This window comes from Bombus pyrosoma, linkage group LG16 (assembly GCF_014825855.1).
Source record: "Bombus pyrosoma isolate SC7728 linkage group LG16, ASM1482585v1, whole genome shotgun sequence".
Taxonomy (NCBI): Eukaryota; Metazoa; Arthropoda; class Insecta; order Hymenoptera; family Apidae; genus Bombus; species Bombus pyrosoma.
In genome coordinates this window covers 6,442,679-6,455,697 of record NC_057785.1, presented here as the reverse complement: position 1 = coordinate 6,455,697, position 13,019 = coordinate 6,442,679, and the positions used below count along the sequence as shown (strand labels likewise).

Genomic DNA, 13,019 nt, shown 5'->3' with positions numbered 1-13,019 from the left:
CTAAACGAAACCGACAGGCTCCTGGAAGCATCCTGCGTCAGCTGTGTAAGCTATTATGCTGGTCAGGATTTCTACTCCCAAAAATTGTAGTTTCAAAAAAAGGTCGGAATTTAACGGTCTTGAGTTCAAAAGAAATATTGCTTTTGTGAAGAAACCGAGATTTCGACAGAGATGAATGGTTACATATTTTCATTCCAATGCAATGGTTTTGCTGATACACAGGAGATTTACAATTTTTTACTATTTTTTACTATTTAGATTTCTTGAAAATCATGTATGATTAAATATAGGACTTTTGATCATTGTCCCTTCTATATTGTCGACATGGAAATGCAACAATGTTATCAGTAAAGAATTAATATTAATTGTTAATTAATATTGCTTTATTACATACAGATGATGATAACATTTTAGGTTAGAATGCTTAATTCCATTTAGTATTCTATACTCCACGCAATAAAGAGTATTATTAATTCTATCGTGTACAATATGCAATATTATACATAATTAAACGACCATGCTACGTACAAAGACTTAGGTTATTTATTACATATTATACGGTTAGTAATAAAATTTCAAAATATTTAACAAAATACTCTCCAACACACACGATATGAAATTCAAATTTTCCATGCTAAATATTCGAATACTTTCCTGAACCAATGTATCTATATACGTTGGCATAATAATCGTTAACGCAATGACTATTTATGCTATCCTTAAAAGAATTAATACACATACAGTATAGATGGAAAAATTTGTCAAATACTTTCATGACCCAGTATACGTAGACGCGACAATTGGCAACGCGAAGACGTTATATTATTCTGAAAAATTGATATACTGACAGAGCTATTAAAATGCAATCTATCACACGAAACGCAGCCAGTCGGCTAAATCGGCGAGACGAATATACAGGATATTTGTAGTCCACTATTAGAAGAACGGAAGAAGTCGAGAAGCGAATACCTATTATAGGTAGTACGCGATGCGTGACTAATGGCGGCAGCCGTAAAAAGAATCATGCGAGATGCTAGGAATTCATTCAGAGAAGTCGAACGCATTAACGTTGCACCGCGATAGCGCTTTAATAACAGGCGATCCAAGGTCGATATGGCTCCGCCACTGTGAAATGTTCAATGTTCAACGATTTCACTGCGTTCCAACCTGCAAGCAACTGGCCGCCAGTTTTATTTACGCTACCGCCATTTTCTGGACCTCTTAAAATTGCTCTGCTCTTAGTAAATTGTCCGAGACCAAATCAAAGCTTTCTTCCTGATGGTAAACCGCGCTGAATTCACGGGCAGGCTGTTACCGTTGAAAGTAATTCGATCGAATGGACGTTGGTTATTTTCGCTCTAGGGAATTCCGTTCTAGGGAATTCTTGGGAAAATTCCTTTGGTGCATGGCATTGTTACATCGTAGTTAAGATACTGTATGGAATATAAGTTTCGTTGAGAGTTAAATAAGTATAATTAAATAACTAGGCAACAGCTAGGTTAATAGTTAAATAGCCTGATAAAAGAAGTACGTGAACATATGTGTATCGGAAGCAAATAGGAATAACAGTTGCAAAACAAATCCCTTTTCAGGACCAGGAATTTACTAAGTAAATTATTATTATACGTTTCTTCGATGATGATATCGAGGTTATGTCTAACCTCAGTAACGTTATACCAAAGAATAATAATATCACTATAATGTACAAGCTATGGAAATTTCTGTAAGTTTTTTAATAAAGATAATTTTTACTTCCATTCTTTTTGTACGTTCTGCTCTATCTTTCGCTCAATTTAGTTTCAGGAGAAGTCTTGGAAAATCGGATTAAAATATTACATAGAAACAAACATAAATACTGTTGCTGCAAAGGTACTTTTAAGCAAATCTTTATAACGGTTATAAACAACGAAACACGACCTAAGTACATAAAAGTTATCGACACTAAGGTAATACTTAAAATTTCGACTAAATTTATATCTACTGTTAATAAAAACCTTTATATCTTTTATCTAATCGCTGTACGTATCTACGATCTACAGAAAAGAGAGCCATAAATCTAAAGTACACAAACAAACTAAAAATATTGCCGAATACTGATGACCTTAATTAAATTGGTCAAAATTTTAATCTTCTATAATCTCAATATTCTAATTCTAATTTTCCAAAATTGCCATCTCCCAACATTTTCATTTTTCGAAGATCTCTGCAACCTTTAAATCAATGGAACACAGTACATTTCGATGTTTAGACGGTTTTATTGCAAAACGACAGATTGTATATCAAAATGAGTCATGGATCAAAATCAAGATCAAGCTGATGTGAACGTAAATATTTTTCTTGAACGAATTGAATGTAAGTCTTGAATGTAAAGCCAGTAACGTTAAACACAGTAGCATTTAGAAAAGGATAGTAAATGTATATCCTGCTGCTACCGTGAAAAGCTGAGATCAGCAAATTCGAAGATAAGAAATAAACCACATGGCTGGTCAAGAAACGTTATGAGTAACATTCGAATAAAAATCTGCCATCGAGTCTGAGTGCAACACCTCAAAGTGCACGACGCATAAATTAAGTGTGTGTTACGCAACAGTTTCTCGTCACCTATAAGCAACAGAGAATACTAATAGCTTGAACTAAAAAATATATACCGTCCTGATAATTATAAATCTACAAGTTCTCATCGAAGATCCCCTTAAGATGAAATTAATTTAAAAATAAAATCGAATGACATTTAATTAGAAATTTGGAAGCTTCATAAAATGAAATTTCCATTCTACTTATACATCACTCAAAAATCTCTAAATTTGTTTTTTAATTAAACAAACCTGGAGGTTCTTACGTAAGACCTCTGAAAAAAAAAAATATTTTTAATTCGTGAATAAACGTTGTTATTTAGAATGAGAACTGAAATTCTCGGATCAGACGAGGAAGCACGAGGCGCCTGGCCCAGAAACGAGACCAGAGGTCGGTGATACGTGGATCGCTGGTCAAAGATCTCTGCTCATGTGGCGTGCCACGAGGAAACGACTACCGCAACGCTTGTCCGGCCTCGTTGGATCGTTTAGCGTCGTTCACGAGCGAGCCTTAATCACGGTGACCTCGTGCCACTGTTTACGATCCGCGAGTCGTCACAGTGCTGATTCGACGTCATCAATTTTACCTTTCGTCGCACCACAACTCCGCAAAGTCATTTTTTATTAGTCTCGTGCAACGTAGTATACGTGATTAGAATCTACTTGCCAATAGTGCCGATAGAATAGAACTTGTTGAACTAAAAAGTTCAATTATTATTTTGTGACCTATCGAATCTGACAAATTGTCAAATTTCACATCGTTTAGACTTTTATTTCAAAAATTCTATACCTTCGTATCACGCGTTTTTATATTTGAAAGTAGGCTAAAATAAAGTAAAATAAAAATGAATATTCTGAACGAACTTGTTTTATTTTTTCCCCCATATATACATACCTATATTTATTTATTTCCATACTTTTGGAACTCTTATGTGGGTGCAATGAACTATCAATTCCTCACTGATAGCCTAAAACTAACATTGATCTAGGTCAAGGTCCTAGAACGATAACAGAAGATTTGAAAATAGCATTGCATCATTTGTATCCACTTTTATCTGTTAAATCGCGTAATACAACATGTTGAAAGGAAAAAGCATACTGCAGATATGGAAGATAACGAAGATATCTCTTAATGCACCATTAGTCGAACCATCTCATTAGTCTTCAAGAACATCGGCAGAGTTGCCTTGAATTTAAGATCAGTTTTTCATAGAAAGATAATAATGCCTGCTATTAAACCACTTCGATCAGAACGAAGAAACAAGGAAAATTCAGATCGGATAAAAGAAAATGTGCCATTACATAGGAAGCAAGGTAAAAGAAACGTAGACATTAAGAAACGCAGCTTGATCTGCGATCGGATTTACAAATGCAAATTGGAGATACGATTAAATCATCGTTCGAGATAATCAGCGGGGGTAGAGTTAAAGAATGCTCACGCTCTGAAAGGCAGAACAACAGGATAAAACGCAACGTACAGAGACGATTGTGCAATATGACGGAGAGGTGACCCGGTGTCAAGAGCACCAGAGACGTTTTTTTCGTCGCGGCGCACGCATGAATATACACTTGGAGGTCTTCTCGTTAGTAGCATTATCGGTGACTAACGATCATGATCGCCAAGGCCTTTCGTTCTGCTCGGCTGATGCACCGCTCTACTTTGTTACGGGCTCTGTCTCTTTCTGCACGCCACTTTCGATTCAGCTTCGGTTATGTCATCATCTACTATACGTTGGTATTGTTCCACCTTACGTTCTGTTATTTAATCTACTTGCGAAGCATTTACTCTGTACTCGTCATAGATAAGAAGTTATTTTGTTGTTGGTATTAAATGAATTATAATTCTATGTATATGATGATACTATGTATAGAATGGAATGTATTTAAGGATGTATGAAATTGAACACAAAATTGAACACAAGGATACAGCTAATATCGAACGTATTTAGGAAAAAATGGATGTAAAAGATGAATAAATCTGAGAATGTATAAGATCAGATAAAAAGAAGGTATAAATTTGAATAAAACGAATAAAAATACAATATTCTTCTCATTTAATTTTGTGTCGTGCTTTAAAATATTCAGATCTAGTTAGATAGAAAGATCCTAACCTAGAAAAACTAATTCCTCTGGCAATTGCGCATTAACATCATAATATTTTCTGTGTCTGTGTACATGTTTGTGGAGAGTAAAATAACTCCATTGAAATTCTACTATGAAGATCCAGTTAAATAAAACAAGCTTCTACTAAATCCCATTAGGAACATAAATTTCCATACAAAAATCCAGGGTAAACCCATCACGCTTTCCTCAGATCCTTCCTTCAACTCGAAACTCCTCATCCAACAGCTTCAACTTGCAACCTTTCATCAAATATCCTTCAAGGATGCACGACGAGAGAAAACAACCTACCTAGCCAGCGTGTGCTCTGTGTCAGAACCTTGAACTTGAACCTGAACCGTAGCAGACCGTCCCCAGCTCGGTTTCTAGGTTGATCCGGGTCAGGTGTGCCTCGCAATGGGCCTTCGAATTGAGGTTAGGGCTGCATTTCTCTCTGACCGACCCGGTCTACCTGTGAACCTTCCACGAATCGCTCGGGTGACCCCCAAGCGAGCTTCCGCGCACGCGCCCTTTCATAATTCTGGAAACGGGACAGCTGCCGTTCCGCTTCCTTCTCCTTTCTCTCTCTTTCTCTTGCACTTCGTCATCCTAACCCCGTATCGACCTTGGTCTGTCTTTAGGTGGCTCAGGGAGCCTGCAGCAGCAGCCATAGCTTTTGTCTCCTTGGTCAATGCAAACAGCTGGGGACTTGCTGAGGACACTCTTTTTGAAAAGATTTAGGAGCACGTATTATATTAGGTGTTACATGACGGCTGTTGATACTTGTAGATGATAGCTGTCGTGGTTTGGACTGATTTTATGTTTCACAAGGTTTGCATACCTTTCATAACTTTGGGTTTCAATTACGTAACAAAGGCGTAGTTGTTTGAGTAATTCTGTTGACACAACCGTTCTAGCTCTGTAGATACAAAAACAATGGTCAGCGTGTGACACTTACCAACCTGGATAGATTAAATTGAACTATGAATAGAGGTTATTAGATCGTTATTAGATCAGACTATGGACAAGTTTCGGAAGTAATTTATTGGCTACGGTTAGTTGAGGCGAAACGACAATTCTGTATTTTGAAAAGTCACGAAGCATATCCGAACAATTGCAAAATGACGACCATTATCGTCCTTCTAATTGCTAAGCGTTAATAGAACCAAACTGAAACGCGAGTTAATTGACAGGAAGAAGAATTTCTATGCGTCCATGTTTAATAGAAAGAGAATAGACTATATCCCCATTTTAACTTGGCCATAGACACTGACTCTCTTCATATTGATCATACTTATCGAACGAATAAGGAAACTTTGCTCGTTGCTTGGTTCAACCACGAACTATATATAGTATAGTATAGCGGAACATCCACGTTGAAATTCTTTATTCAAAAGACAGTGAACAAAGAGCAAATGAGCAACGAACATCAGGCAATCTGTTGAGTAAATTGAGGTATTCCACGAAAAGGAAATCCAGGAAGAGGAACGACATCTGTTCCGGAGTCCCTGACCGCTGGGCTACCACATCCTCCACTCGCAATTACGCGCTCTGCTCCTCCATGTTGAGGTTTCGAATTTGACGATTTTATCATCTTTCGTAACATGCGATATATTTTTCTTTTCCTAACAAAGAAGATACAAATTTTTCATAATTCCATGCTTCTTAAATTTTTGGAAATAGATTTTAAAATAGATGCCAAATTAAATAGATGAGCCTATGTAGAACGTGACCCATAATAGAGACCACAATAATGATACAACGAATATAGGATACGTTACACGTATATAGCGAGAGACCTCGCACGCTAGTTGCTGAATCTTCGTAAAACAATCGGTTTCCGTTTCGAGAAGAGGCGGTCCCGATCACAACACGCGAGAAACGAGTCGCGAGCCGCGATGACTGGTAAAAATACCGGTCGAGTGAGTAATTCCATGGAAGAGCTGGCAGTTCGAGAAAGAGGGGCTCATGGTGACAAAAGAAAACATGCATCTATCGGTTGCATATGCACCGAACGGCCTTGAACAAGCGGCGAAACCGACCGCACCTTTTCTTGCGTGCGACTCTTCGGCAGCTTCAATTTCTTTGTTCGGACTGTATTTTCTTCCTCCGATTGTACGATTTCAATCCTGAGCTTTGTAGGCTATATCCAGATGGTTCTGAGGCATAGAAATATTTTCTTTTGTGCAGTTTTATTTTCTTTTTTTTTTTCTTTTTTAGATGCACATGATTTGAATTGTATATTGTTGATTTAACAAAATGTTAGCTTGGTGTATTTTGTGTTTTGGTAAAAGTTGAATTTAAATTGCTACAGACTTGATTTTTAGATAAAAATAAGAAGATTCAGTGGGATGAATTTCTGTCGGAAAGTGAATCGTTTGAAAGTTACAAGAGATTGAAGTTAGTAGGGTTTGTTGCTTAGGGCAGCGCCCGACAATTTTTCAACGCGGATAACTTCGATGTGGAAGCTGCTTTCGCAAAATTTCTTTTTCCAGTGCTCGTAGTTTTTCGCGGAGAACGTTTTTTAAACGTAGTCTGTTTTATTTTAAGTAGGAACTTTCTATACATACATTTTTAAAATTTTAACAATTCTTCCCTTACCTATCTCTATTATCTTTGGTCATTAGCAAAGTGGTCCGTTAAAAAAATAGAGAGAAATGTACAGAAATCTTTGTGTAAATTTCTATACAGAATTTTTTTAGACTCGGTATCTTCTATTTTGCATCCTAACTCTCTGTAGGCGATTTTTTGAAAACGTCACAATTTTAATAAACTTCTTTCTAAATCTTCCTTTCCCTGTCTCTTTTATAAAAATGAGACAAATTTGAGAAGAGTTTATAGAATTTACGGGATCCATGTATTTTTATCTCCAACAGCCAAAGGCAAATTAATATTTTTTAATTAATGCACGTCCGCTGCGCGTAAAATGGTTCTGTCTTGCTATTACCATTATTATTCTCGATAATCTGTGCTTCTAATCGCAAATTGTCGGTGTCTCTGATGTTACCCGGCAATGTAGAGGAAACCGGACATGATTACGGAGTCTCTTGAAGCTTCGTTGAGCATCGCGAGGTCTCCGCCACGCATCAGAGTCTCTTTTCTCTCTATTTCCCTCTTTTTTTATCGCCACCCTCGCTTTAACGTGTTTTATTTGTCATTTTTTCTCGCGTTAAATGCTCACCTACTATTTCCATTCGTCTTAATTCGTTTGTTCGTTGATTCATTCAACGAGCTATAGCAATTAATTCGCGAGAAAAATTACGAAATCAGAATTTTCCACCTAGGGACCATAATATAATATGCGTTCGAATTTAAAACTCACCATGTTCGTGATGTTAAACTGTTGGAGTTCGGTAATTCGAATTGTCCAGAATGGTAAATAGTACTCACCTGAAACAGAGAGAAAATAAAATTAACCATAAATTATTTTGCAGCAATATTGTCAATCCTCTTGTATATTTGCATAATTTTTTTTATACCTCTTACAAGAGAAATTTTCTAATAATTATATACCCGAATATAACTATAGTAAAAATTGTCAAATATCGGGGATTCTTAATTATTAAATATTCTAATCATAATTATAAGAAAAATTAGGCTTATTAAATATTCGTATAGAACACCGAAAATATCTTTTTAAATATAGAGGAATATTTCACGAGTCAAAAATTCAATTGCACTACGTTCACGTGTAATTAATTAATATTCAAGTGGGAGGTTTTTAATAAATGCTGATGTTAATTGTGCTGCCATGAGAAAAGCAGCGTCAATTTCCTGGGATTTATATCGAGGACTGGAATTTATTTCCAGGGTCACTTTGAGGGTGACGCGTTCAGCCACCTGTTGTTCCTTTCCCACCGCTGTGTCCACCTAATTGCCATAGTTACCGAGGCTTCGAGTTCTCTGTTCTCTACCTACCGACAATTCCACCTTATCTAACACTGCTGAAACCTTTGTTCGACTTACCTGTCCAATACGATGCGCTGGGTGGCGTCATATGTAAACACTGACGTCAAATCTTAACTTTCTACAAATTGTCTATTCTGAAGAAATCGCAAGTTGCGAGCAATTGAAAGAAAAGATTATTGTAGCCTTACATACGTTAAAACAATCGAATACGTTAGAAAGTGCTCGTAGAAATTTAATTAGAAGAGCAGAACTATGTGTTCGGCAGAAGGGGCAACATTTTCAGCAATTTTCGTAATAATAAACTTTACGATTACTTCATATTATTTCATTATGTATTCCTAATCTTCCGTTACGGCAAAAACAAACTTAAACTGCGATAATATCCATCGAGACAACGATCTACAGTGAGATCCGTTATAACGAGACGTGATAAAGTGCACGCGTACCGAACGAAAATCCGAAGTCGATTTTCTCGAAATCAAAGCCTCAAACGAAAAATTCTTATTCTATATTTTCGACTTCTTTTTTCGCGTAGAATCACCCCCTTTCCGCTTGTACTACCAGTTACCAACCACCCTGTATATATCAAAGCTTATACATGATACCTCTGACGCATAAACAAGGACGTTAGAATTTTATTTAAACAAATTAAACTATATGAACATGTACAGGAAAATTTAGTGCGGAAATATCGAAAGAATTTTCAAATTTCATTTTTTTGAAAAGGAAGCTCCGGATGGGAGGAAGTTCATTTCCGACTTGCAACTTATTCAGTGTAAAATTGTAGAAATTATACATCGGAAATGTATAATCTACATATATCTCGAAAAGGCCATTTTGCAACCAAATTTTTCCTAGGCACAAGAGCAGAGGAATAAGACGTAAAATTCTACTGTTAATTATTTAAAAAATAATTTCATTATTTAAAAATGTCATCATTCGCCAGACTTTACTTTGCACCCATAAAAGGAGCGTTAGAAAGTAACAAGGAGAGTCTCGCTTCATTATTTCTAGGAAATCGACGTTCGTTTAAAAATCACCTCTGAAAAGAAAAGAAAAGAAAAAAAAAAATTGATTTTTAACTACCTTCACAAAGACATAGAAAAGTAAAGGAAAAAAGTAATCGCTATTGTCAAACGAAACAGTGAACACAAAGATCGAGTAACTTGGGCAAAAAGCGGTCAGGTCGGTTGATCGATTATTTCTTTTTCTGCCGTCGACGATTCGATTCGTCGAATTTAGTGTACCTGTTCGCGTGCAGCTGGCTTTTCTTTCGCGCAAAACGCGCACAGCAAAGAGGAGATGTTTTGTGGAAGCGGAGCCAGAGGCCTGGTCGTGTCTCCGACTCGTCGTTGCAAGCAATCAGAACATTTTGTTATGGTAATTTCGAGACGAACTCGGCCGGACGCCGACAGAGACTCGTCACAAAGGACGCAAAGCTGCGGCTATTTACATTTTTCGCGAGCCATGTCCGTGAGAAGTTTCGTTCCTGTTTTACGAATCGCCCGGCTCAATTCACACGTGAAATTCACACCGAGCCAATCGCTCGTTCGATCTCAGCAAATCTCTTGGATATCATGTTACAACTGGACGGATCGTCTTTCTATTTTTATTACGTTGGCAACAAAATGGTTGCGGATTTTGTCAATACCACCTAATGACGAAATCCGCAATCGCTTAGTTGCCAACCTAAAATATTTTTCAATTTGCTAACATCCAGTCTTGAACGATAATTTACGATATTAGAAATGATTAATGACGTTAGAAAATTGACAAGCCATATATGAGTATAGGGTATATCTCACTGAACAGTTACAAACCTTCCAACCTTTGGTCTATTTTATATTGGCAATCTTGTTTCTGCTACGCAAGATCATCTGACAAATAAATTGGTTTCCCGCACTAAAATTGGATCTGGTTGACAGAGTGTGTAATTTCAAAAATTCTCCTCTTTTCCCATTACTACATACACAAACAACGAACAATCTCATAATACGCGAGTTTCGTTATTCCGTAAAAACTTCAAGCTGCAATTCTTAATTATTAAATGTCAGCTAACGCGTAACGAACGATCCTACGTTTATTCCACCTGAGATTAGACTTGCTTCAGAGAGTATGGAATTTCGAAAATGGATTTTCCACCAGTCGAATACGGAAAATCTAATCGATTATACTTTCCTCCTCTATGATATCCATTAAGGATAAGGCTCGTGGCAATTTTCACATTTTCCAGTCGCAAAGCTTGCCAATTAATCGAAGCAACGAATCCTTCATTCATGAATTTCCAAGAGGTAAGCGAACCGCGCCTCTTTTCCCTCTTATTCATGGATGCTCAACGGTGTACATAAGAAATACGGCTTTAATTGGCCGTCACGGAAGGTTAATTGGTAATTTCTCTCACGCTCGCGAAGCGTCTCACGCGGATTTCTGCTTTGTCAGACATCCCCCTTTTGCGTGCGCCGCTTGGTCAGAAAAGAACCTCTTTCTCGACGTGACTGGCAAGCAGAGAGGAGGAGGTCCGTTCGAGAGAAAACCGAAATTCGTCTCGATGAGAATTTTTACCGACATGTGCAGCTGCACAAATTGTAAAATAGAAATTAAATAATAAAGAAAGAAAATTAGGCGAAAGCATTTTTTTTCATTTGTCTCGCCACATTATTTTGCATTATAATAGAAATTTGAGAAGAAATGAACTGTGGATATTTGTGTAAATTTCCATGCACATTTTTGGAAACATAATTAAAACTGAGAGATTCCTTTCGCCTATCAAATATTGTAACAAGGCTGGTTTGTATTTTTGCAATATTATTATTATTATATTTATGGAAATACATGTTTCTATGAAAATAATTGAAAAGTTGTAACATGGATAGAAAATTGTTCAATGTGTACTATATTTTATGTATTTTTACATTATACGAGAATTATTTTCATCTTCAATTTTTCTGTCAATTTATCAAAACATGGAATTTTTAATAATACGATCTACCGAAAGTTAAAAAAATATTTCCTCAATTTGTAATGTCAACAGGAAAGAAAAATTTTATTAAGCGACTCTTCCTTCATAAAGTGAATTTAAATGAAAACTTTTGCAACGTTTCTACGTTGAAAAAAAGAAAATTTCTTTAAAAGAGTTTAGTAGAAAAGAGCGCAGCAGCGTGTTTTATTATTTTTTCTTTTTTCAGAATTCGTGCTTGTAAAGCTACAGATAACCCGAGGCAGCCGTATACCTGAGGAAGGATGGACAGCCGTGACATTCCACCAGAGATTAGATTAGCTTCTACCCTTCTTCAGGATCAAAAGTGCAAGTGGTTCTACGAAAAAAAAAAAAAAAAAAAATTGAATCGTGTCGAGGAACTATACAAAGTCCAACTGTTCATCGTCAAAGAATCCTTTCTTCTGGAAATTCTGTTGTATTTGTACCCTTGCACGTTTCAACGAAATTGTGACAACGCCCAGATTTGAATAATTTTTAGAACGTTCAGAATATCGTATAAAAAATTCATTGCGATATTTTATCTAACAATATTTTGGAATATCCTATGGTTTCTATAAAAATTTCAAATTACTTTTGCGATATCAACTATTTTTGTTTAATTGAAAACTTGTGAAAACTTGTTTGCAAAGATTTCCATGTTAAAAAATGATTCTGATGGCATAATATCAGTTAGCATATGAATTTTTCCCCTTATCTTTAATAATAGCAACTTCAATCACGAAAAATATGCTCGAAATATTACGAATAGGAAACACTCGTCGTGAAATATGTGAATATTGCATTTTAATTTATGACTGCGATTTCACATGGGATAACCTAATTTTTACTGAAAAATTCCATCCTGCATCTTCCAAAAAGCGAAGAACCACGTTAACGCCGCTTTAAATTCCCTTTAAAAATAAAACCTTCTTAAATTGATGCAAAATATTACCACCTAATGACAAAAGCTGTAATCACTTAGTTGCCAACCTAATAGTATCCTTACGCATCAAAAAGTTACTAATAATAAAGAAAAGGAGAGATGTGTTGCCAACCTAATAGTATCCCTACGCATCAAGAAGTTACCAATAATAAAGAAAAGGAGAGATGTGTCGTGCTACCAGATGGCATGTGATCTAAACACGTATCTCGTGGCGTGACAGCGATAAAAATCTTCAGGCGACTCAGGCGAAGATGATGGTGGCCCTCGAAAGGGAAAAACCGCGGTGAAATGGAAGAAAGGGAAGATGGAGTGAGTTAACGGTACGACTAGTAGCGAGATACGTCGGTGGAAAGCCGGTTTAACATCGACCAGTTTCCTTCATAAATACCAGGAAAGCCTTAGAAAACGATGTTCCTGTGAATGTAGCTACTTCGTCGCGTTTACTTTCAACCCTTTGCACCCGCGCATACCTATTGACACACATTGCCTACTGTACAAACAGGACAGATCCTCTTAC

General features: G+C 36.6%; 1 protein-coding gene and 2 long non-coding RNA genes across 6 annotated transcripts in view; 1 reads left to right on the top strand and 2 right to left on the bottom strand.

The window, feature by feature from the left end:
• The window catches only part of LOC122576599 (ecdysone receptor), a 150,244-nt gene that overhangs the window by 34,941 nt on the left and 102,284 nt on the right, over positions 1-13,019 (bottom strand). The gene's annotated exons all lie outside the window — the stretch shown is intronic.
• Positions 454-3,426, top strand: LOC122576601. Its single transcript, XR_006319810.1, has 3 exons — positions 454-1,723; positions 1,798-1,946; positions 2,040-3,426. It is a non-coding gene; the product is annotated as an uncharacterized LOC122576601 (long non-coding RNA).
• Positions 4,611-13,019, bottom strand: part of LOC122576600 — a 28,324-nt gene continuing 19,915 nt past the window's right edge. Inside the window, exons 2-4 of one of the 2 annotated variants that reach the window (XR_006319808.1) lie at positions 7,996-8,063; positions 6,455-6,832; positions 4,611-6,298 (exon numbers count right to left, since the gene is read on the bottom strand). This is a non-coding gene — a long non-coding RNA (uncharacterized LOC122576600). The remainder of the gene's footprint in view (positions 6,299-6,454; positions 6,833-7,995; positions 8,064-13,019) is intronic. The other variant, XR_006319809.1, reaches the window with a different exon arrangement.